Genomic DNA, 7,805 nt, shown 5'->3' on the forward strand with positions numbered 1-7,805 from the left:
CTATTGCTGTGTGAAACAGCATGACCACAAGCAACTTGGGAAGGATTTATTTCACTCACACTTCCATATAAAAGTTCATCATCAAAGGCAGTGAGGGAAAGAACTCAAACAGGGTAGGAACCTGGAGGCAGGAGCTGATGCAGAGGCCGTGGGATAGGTAGGGTAGGAGGGCAGGGGTACTGCTTATAGCCAGATCTTACAGAGACATTTTCTCAACTAAGGCTCCATCCTCTCTGATGACTTTGGCTTTGACATTAACTAGCAAGGATAATAGAGAAAGCAGATGTGGCAACCATGGAGAAGTCAAGCCATGTCCCTTGCAGCCTTTCTCACTCCAGGTGAGAGCCGACAGGTGAGAACTACTATAGTGGCCTGGAAGTCCTTTTCTCTCCTCTTGCATCCAGAGGCAGCTTCAGGCTCCCGATGCTATACCTAAAACTTCACCCTCATATCTAGAGCCTTCTTGCCTGATTCCTAAACTCAGGCTAGGTCACTGGTGTGGTATGAAATCCTCATCCCCTAACCTCTAAGAGCCAGAAACTCCCCCTGAGCTTTGAAACTGGAGGCCCCTCTGTTCAGAACCCTGCCTGCTGCCTTAACTATCTTAGTAAGCCTCCTCTGAAGGGTAATTTGTCTTGACACCTAGCTACAAACTTGTAATATCTTTCTTTTCTATACCTATAACAGTTACGAAGTAAAAGAATCATTTGATACACTCATTGCTCTACCAAGACCCCATCCAATTAATGAAGTAACTATTAACTGACAAGTGTGCATGGGTAGCATAAACAGTATGGATACACTGGACAAAGGCATGATTTATGTCCTGGGGGGATAGAGTGGAAAGGCATGAGATTTCCTCCTCCTCAGAACAGTATGTAACTGAAGACTTGATGGGAGTTTACTTCTGGAATTTCCCATTTAATATCTCTGGGCTACAAACAGTTGACTTGTAACTGAAACTTTGAAAGAGAAACCTTAGATCAGCACAGAAGACATTTTCATTTCAGGTGGGTTTAGCCAAATTCTCTTTGAAAATACTGCTACTTTTCAAGTGATACATGCAAGCCTTGAAGTGAGTTTTCCTCAGTAGCCGCCACCTCATGGAGGCTGTGAGGTTGGCAGAAGGACCTTTCCAGCCTGCTGTGACTTTATTCTTCTCTGGTCACTTACAGAGCTAACAGGCTCTGGTCTTGGATAATAAGACAGCAGCCAGCTAATGAGTACAGAGTGGTTACCTGGTCCGAGCCCTGGACATTTTGATGTGCGTACCTTTTTGTCATTGCATTCCTACTGTGACAGCTCTGCTGCTCCCTGGCAGCCATTCTTGCAGAGTCATCTTTATTTCCCTCCTCCTGCCCCTCCTCAGTCCTGTTTTCCTGCCCAAGCCTGCCTCACCTCAAAGCCTGCTTCACTCCCCTAACCCCTTCAAGCCTTAGGTCCCGGCAGGCAGCTGGAAGGGAATGTTATACTACACCTGGCTTGAACATTTGAGACCTCAAAGTGCCCCCCCCATGACACACTTTCTCCAACAAAGCCACACTTCCTAATAGTGCCACTCTTCCCCCCACCCCACCCCCAATTTTTCGAGACAGGGTTCTCTGTAACATTCCTGGCTGCCATGGAATATCCTTTATAGACCAGGCCAGCCCTGAACTCACAGAGATCTACCTGCCTCTGCCTCCCAAGTGCTGGCATTAAAGGTGTGCGCAACCATTGCCAGGCCCAATAGTGCCACCCTCTATGAGCCTATGGGCCATTTTTATTCAAACCACCACACCCACCAAGCCATGTGCCCAGGCCCTCTGTTGCAGAAATGTTTAAATGGCACCAATTCAAATCTCTTCACAGAGACTTCCTCACCGGGCCTCACCCACACTCACATCACACAAAAGAAAGTTTTACTTAGCTTGCTGCAGGCTGCAGTTAAGTACTGACCAACTATGTCCAAGCAGAGCCTGTGGTGTGCTCAGTATGCAGAGATGAGCCTTCTGTACTGCAGCATCTTCCTGAGATGGGGTGTTTTCTAGCTTAGTTATGCCTTCTGTGTGCTTATGTAGACTAGGTTTTCTTGAAATTCACAAACCTCCTCTGAGTTATTTACTTTTTTGTTGCTGTGATAAAGTACCATGCCCGAGTCAACCCACAGAAGCAAGAGTTTATTTTGGATTATGGTTCTAGAGGGATAAGAGTCTATCAGGGAGAAAGGCATGGCAGGAAACAGTAGGCATGGCAACCTGAGCAGAAGCTGAGGGCTCACATCTTCAAATGTAGGAGGAAGGGAGAGAGAGGGAGGGAGGGAGGGGGATGGAGGGGGGATGAAGAGAGGGAGAGAGAGAAAGAGGGGGGGAGGAAATGACACAAGGCCTTTAATCTCAAAGTCTATCTCCAGGAAGGGAGACAGCTGAGGATCAAGTGTTCAAATGCCTGCAAATATCTAATTTAAACCACTATGTCCCATCTTTCTTTATGGCCTTCATAACATACATGTCAACGTGCATGTGTAAAATGAGCATGTATGTACTTGGCTGCATTGAGTGTACACATGGACAATTATCCTTCCTGGCAATGTCACCATTTGTGTGTGGGCCTGTCTGTTGCTCTAAACTGGGAGATTGGGAATGAAGCTGGTCTGTTGATGCTTGTGTCCCTGGCATGGAGCCCAGGACCTACCCAATGTTCACACATTCTGTTGGGGTGAATGAATGATTTCTATAAGAGCAAGCCACCACCACCAACTTTCCTGAATGTTGTCATCTCACACTCTAGCACCCTGACTTAGAAATAATAATAAACAACCTGAAGATAGATTTTTAACATTGTGATTTGCTTTAAAACTCTCCATATCTCTCCACTCAAAAGTACAAACATTATCAGTGGATATCAGAAAACTGGACTCTGGGTATCGCCATTTGACCTGGGCCATATCCTGGGCTGTCTGAGTGGTGTAGATGTAGAAATACCATTCCAGGTGTAGTTCACATAAGAACTACCAGAGTACAATCACTGCAGAGGAGGGGTTATTGCTCAGCTATCACAGCAGAGAGGTTTCAGCACAGGGCTGATCCCCTCCTCCCTCCCAGCCCTGTCCCTCCCTTCTCCTCTTCTAGAATGACAAGCAGAGCATAGTCATTCTGTCTCAAGACTGTTCCCTAAGCACTGAGGTTGTGTCTCAGTGACAGGTTGTATCTCAGTGACAGGAATGTGGATTATTGGCTTTTTCCATTGTGCTCTCTTGGCTTTCCTTTCTCTCTCCTTCACACTTTGATGCTAACTGGAGGGAGCTGTGCTTGCTGTCTCCTTTAGGTGCATTTTGGACCCTTGCCTCTCCCCTTGTACCAAGGATCACTGGTGAAGAATGCAGCTCCTGCACCCATTACCATCCCTCTCCTTGCTCTCATGCATACCTGGGATGTCCTAGAAGGCATGGGTGGTGTGCAGGAGCTACTCTTTGGGTGGACATGAGTTCAGTTCCCAGCACTGATGCTCATAACTGTCTGTAACTTCAGGTCCAGGGTGATCTGATGCCTCTGGCCTCCATGGACAACTGCACTTGTGTGTACATGAACACACAAACATGATTCATTAAAAATAAAATCAGTCTTAAAAAAATTTAAGGTTGATGTCCTGGCTTCATTTTATTGCTATGATAAAATACTCTGACAGAAAGGTCTAAAAACCAGAAAAAGGGTTTATTTCAGCTGATGATTCTAGGTTACAGTCCATTATTGTGGGGAAGGCCTGAGGGCAGAAACTTGAGGCAGCTGGTCACAACAGCCATAACCAAGGGCAGAGAGAAATGAATGCATGCTTCTGTGTGCTCAGTCCCACCTTTGTACTGATACAGTTCAGGATCCTTTGTCTAGGGAATGGTTCTGCCCACAGTGGGTGGGTTTTCCCACAACAGTTCAGATATAGTCACATGCCAACCTGATCTAGACACTTTCTCAGACTATTATTCCAGATTGCATCAATTGACAACACTAAGCAAGTGGTGAGGTCCAGTTGCTGGAGTTGTGTCAATTCTCCATTTTACAGTAAAAGGCTAGAGAATGTTTTGCTGAGTTTTAGGTCCTGGAGGATTTTGTCTGTATTCATCTTAAAAGGTTTGTTTATTTATTTATTTATTTATTTATTTATTTATTTTGCATTTAGTTCTAGCATGTGGATAGGGTTTTGTATGACGTGTGAGGTGTAATGGAAACAATCCTCCTCTCCCCCTGGCCACAGTAAGACTCCCTGGCTCCCCCAGAGATGTCTCCACTGGAAACGTTGTCAAAATAACCTGAGCATACATGTGAGGTCTGTTCTGGGTCTTTGGCTTTTCTTTACTGATGCATGTGTCTGTCCTTCTGCTACCACTGTGTTGTCTCCAGGACTGACCCCATGACAACAAACCTAAAGATTGGGGTTCTTCCCACATCACACTTAGTTTTTAAGATTGTTTCAACTCTTCTGTGGTCTGTATCTCTCCAAGTAGATTCTACAATAAACTTATTTATGTCTATCTACCAACAGCCTTGCTGGGATTTCCATAGGCACCGGATCTGTCTGGGGAGACCTGACATCTCTCCTGTCCAGAGCCATGCTCCTAACTTTCACCATCGTTATTGTTTCGGAGTTTTTGTTTGTTTGTTTTGCACTCAGGTCATACCCTGTTTTGTTTTTTGTTTTTGAGTGACTGTAAAAGGCAGTTGTGTTTTTAATGTTTTTGCATCTTCACTGATAGAGCAGTTGGCTTTTGTGGCCCGTTTAAACTCTTTCATCTCTAGCTCATTTTAGATTTCTTGGAATTTGATCTTACTTTTGGTTCTAGATAGAGATCAATACCAGGACCTCACACAGACTAAGTATGTGGTACTCTACCCCAGAGCTGTACCCCTACCTCCCTGAGACCAAACAGTTTTATTTATTCTCATCTTGATAACATAACTACAATCTCTGTTACCACACTGAATAAGAATGAACATTTTTTCCTTATTCCAATCTTAGGATAAAAGCATGCAGTCTTTTGCCAGAAAATATGTCATCACTGTGAGCATTTTGTGGATGCTTTTTTTTTCAAGGTAGGCCATTTGCATCTGTAGAGAAGAAGCTAAGGAATTTTTAAAGTCACAAATGGGTGCTAAATTTTGTTAATTTTTTTTTCTACTTTAGTTGATAGGGTTGTATGATTTTTTCCTTTAGTTTCTTATTATGGTCCTGTTGTGGTCATTTTTAGAGTTATGTCAACCTTACATAATTAGAGGAAAACATAACTGGTTTTACATATACTTCCTTTTATACATTTTTTACTTAAGCCCCTGATGTTCCATTGATGAAGTTTGTGTCTAAGTTCATGAATAATACTGCTCTGTTGCTTTATCTGTGTGCATTGCCTTTGCCTGGCTTTGGTAACTAGGAGACAATGACATCATAATTGAGTTAAATATTCACCATTCTATGTTTTCCAGAGAAATAATGTGAAATTGGTGTTAACTAAAAAACCTGAACCTAGAAATCCTATCATGAATTCAATTTCCCTGAGGATTGTAGGATTATTCTTAGCAACACTTTCACCTTAATTGAGTTTGTAATTTTTGAGGAATTGGTCTGTTCCTTGTTATCTGGCTACATCAAGAGCAAAACATGTCATTTTCTCTGATCTCTGTAGTGATGTCTGTTGTTGCATTTGTGGTATTAGTTATTTGTGTCTTATCTCTTTTAAATTTTTTCAGTTTTAATATAGGCTTATCAATATTATTGCTTTTTTTTGTTTGTTTTAGACTGGGTCTTACTTTATACCTCTGGCTGGCTTGGAACTCACTCTGTAGACCAGAGTGAGTCTCAGACTCCCAGCTATCTGCCTGCCTCTGCCTCCTGTGTACTGGGATTAAAGGTGTGTACCACCATGTCTGACTCTATTAATCTTTTATCAGTGAATCAGTTTGTTATTGGTTTGAGAATTTCATTTCTAATGTACATTAAAGCTATTACACTATCTCACTCCTGCTTTAGCTGAGCCCTATGAGTTTTGAAAAGAAATATGTTTTCATTTTTATTTAGTTCTATGCACTTTAAATTTCTTTTGACATGCCCCTTTCACTTGATGGGTTGTTTAGAAGTGGAATGCTTAATGAACCACATGTTTAGACCTCCACCCCCACCCATTATTTGGTGAGAATTTCCAGTTTGATTCCACTAGTCTGGGAAATTTGTTATTTTTATTTTGTCCTCTCTGTAGGGTCTGTCTTGGTGAGCTTTATTAGCTGTTGTTGGCTGGAGTGTCTTATACATATCAGTTAGATTCCACTGGGCAGTTCAGCCCTTCTACTTTCCTGCTGACCCTCTAACCAGTCACTCTGATGTTATCAGTTGCTGGGAAGGGACCCTGAAGTCCTCAGTGGAATATATTCCCATTTTCCCTTCCCTATTTGGACCACATTCAACTCTCGCATAACACTAGTCTTAGTATAGAGTGTGAGAGGAAAGGCTAAGTCCCTGGAAGTCTGACCTCCAAAACTAGCTCTGTCTGTCTGTCTGTCTGTCTGTCTGTCTGTCTGTCAGTCTGTCTGTCAGTCTGTCTGTGTCTCTCTGTGTGTAAAATTTCTTTTCATTGTCTCACTTCATAGAATAATAGAGAAGACTAAAAGTGTCAAAGAAGGCTGCAGAGGAACTATCCACACCTCCCTTTAAAACACTTCACAATCATGGTGTCCCCCTGGTGACATGGCCACGCCAGGCCAGACTGAAGTCCTAGAGGTGACTCTTGCTTTACACCCTCAAGAGCCCATAGTCAGAACTTGTGTTAGTCTTTGGGCTCTGATCCATGTCTTGCTCATCTGAATGAAAGATGGTGGTATGGGAAGCAGAGGAGGGTGGCAAGAGGCAATGGAGCAAGGCATGGGGTTTAGAGGTCCCCATTTTACCACTGGTAGGCCTGGATATTTTCTGTTCCCTCATTGGCCCGTGTGTAGTGAGGCTCTGGGATTTATGGGGTGGGGCAAGGAGGACTCACTGGGCAGGAACAGGTGGCTCCACTCACCAGTGCTGATATCCGAGATTACAGGGGCTCACAAATCACCTCAGGTCTGTGTTTGCCTTCAGGGAAGGTGTGCGGAAATGGCTTCGGCGCAAGCACATCCGTAGGGTGTGGGCCCAAGGAAACCCCCCAAAGTTAAATACTAGCCCCGTATCTCATCTTCTGACTCAGCTGCCAGGAGAGGAAGGTAGCTTCTCTCCTTTTGATTTGGGGAGAGCAAAATTATTGCACTGCTTTGCAAAATACTGCCCTTTCAAAAGTGACGACAGCTAATTCCCCACTTCCGGTGGTTAATGGGGGAGTGGAATCAGAGGGCGCCATAGACCTACCTTCTCTTATTGTGTCAGCTAACGCCTGTGCCGAGTCTTGGCTTTTTCTCTCCGGTTATTTTAATCCTCAGTGACCAGTTCCTTAGATGTAACTCTGTAGTGTTATGGTTCTTCATGTATGATGACAATCCCCCAACCTCTGCAAGTGAGGGTTCCGATATTGAGGACATGGAACCCCACGGCCCAGGGGGTGAGGGCCATCGTCAACTCCCATCCACAGCTGCTCTCGGAGATCTGGATGGAGTCTGCGCATCTGAGATCAGGGTCAGCTCATAGCTAGCTTGGGTGGTCTCAGAAGGCCTGCATGATTTTCTGCAACAGGATCCAGATTGCACTGCTTTCTGGGGCTGCCTCAATGAAGCCCCAGGATGTGTCTGTGTCCAGATTTCTTGTTTTATAGGGAAACATTCAGATTCACTTTATGTCTCCATCTGAACTCCACCGACTGTAAAGAT

Source organism: Phodopus roborovskii, unplaced genomic scaffold (genome assembly GCF_943737965.1).
Source record: "Phodopus roborovskii unplaced genomic scaffold, PHOROB, whole genome shotgun sequence".
NCBI classification, from domain to species: Eukaryota; Metazoa; Chordata; class Mammalia; order Rodentia; family Cricetidae; genus Phodopus; species Phodopus roborovskii.